The sequence below is a fragment of the Triticum aestivum genome, chromosome 4D (assembly GCF_018294505.1).
Source record: "Triticum aestivum cultivar Chinese Spring chromosome 4D, IWGSC CS RefSeq v2.1, whole genome shotgun sequence".
In the NCBI taxonomy this organism is placed as follows: domain Eukaryota; kingdom Viridiplantae; phylum Streptophyta; class Magnoliopsida; order Poales; family Poaceae; genus Triticum; species Triticum aestivum.
Genome location: NC_057805.1, coordinates 470699297 through 470700727, shown reverse-complemented (window position 1 = coordinate 470700727; position 1431 = coordinate 470699297).

The window sequence follows — 1431 nt, the reverse complement described above, 5'->3', positions numbered from 1 at the left end:
CCAGGGCGACGCTGACCGTTTCACGCGGGAAGCGCGCGCTGGCAAGGGAGTATAGGTTTTGAACCATTTCAGGTGTAGTACTGGTAGTTTGCAAAACTACTCAATTATTGCACTCAGTTTCCTAAGAAATTGTGGTAAAAAACGTTACTCCACAGCCCGCTTCCCTTCTCTTTCCACTTCCACCGCCCGCGCTCGTCCGCGGGAAGCGACCGGTCAACCCTTACATAGGAGTGCTAGCACAAAAAGATGCATGCATGACCACTAAAATTTCCATATTAAAGCGCCGCTCCGGAGGGAGTATGGCGTATGTTGTTACCTTCGGCCGGCCCATGGCTACCGGGCGACGGCGACCAGAGAAGAGGCGGCGGGAGGGGAATGAATGCAGCTACTGTTTGGGTTCGCCTTCCGGCTTAAATAAATGCGCAGCATCACGTGTACCCACGGGTGCACAAATTGTAACATATGTGTCTGCTTAAGTGGGCGTCACGTAACTGGTGTGTGTGTGACAAAGATTCTGAGAGACAGAGTGCGTGTGTGCGACTCTACTCTTCGGACATGTACTCAACCTTTTGCATCGGGATATAAGTATAAAGGTATTTACTTTAGCTAGTGATTTACGTGGCCATGTTAACGTGGTTGTGTCAAAAAAATGTCACTTCCTGCTCGTGATTTGCGTTATATAATTACAAGCAAGATTCTCGTGCATTGCACGGAACATCAATATGCATTTTTTACAGAACACCTGTTGTGATTGACCCATGCAGGAGTAATCCCATGTGTAAAAACTAATGATATCTCGAGAATTTTATCGAAAAACTGGTATCTCGAGAATGTCATCGAAAAAATGAAAGATGAGAGATAAGGTGAGGAGGAGTGGAGCGTGGTGGTGACTGGTGGTCGGAATGGGCGGAGGCATGGGGATGGACGGCGCCGGCAGGCGGCATCGGCCACCATGCATGCTAGATTGTTCCAGAGACTTATTCCTTTTTTAATTGCTGAGCAATGAGGTTGCGGGAGATAATGATGTGGAGAGAGGTGCGGGTCTCTTTTGTAAAATTATCATAGTTTGCTTTCTATCCTCAGATATAGATCATACGGTCTGTATTACAAGATGGTAGGCACACCATCAACGCCAACTCGTTTTTTATAAGGGTACAGATGATAAATTTGCTGACTACTAAAGTAAAGTGGAATTTGTCCATGTTATGCAAGTAAATAAAGGTGATTGTTTATCATATGGGTAAGGTTGGATGAAGGGTGGTCGGAACAAATGCTCCGCCTAGAGCATGTGTGTGTGAGATGGAGTCTTAGTGTGTGTGTGTGGGGTGTGTGTGTGTGTAAGAGAGAGAGAGAGAAGGAGTCTTTGTTTGTGTGTGTCTGTGAGAGAGAGAGAGAGATAGAGTCTTAGTGTGTGTGGGGGGGTGTGCGTGC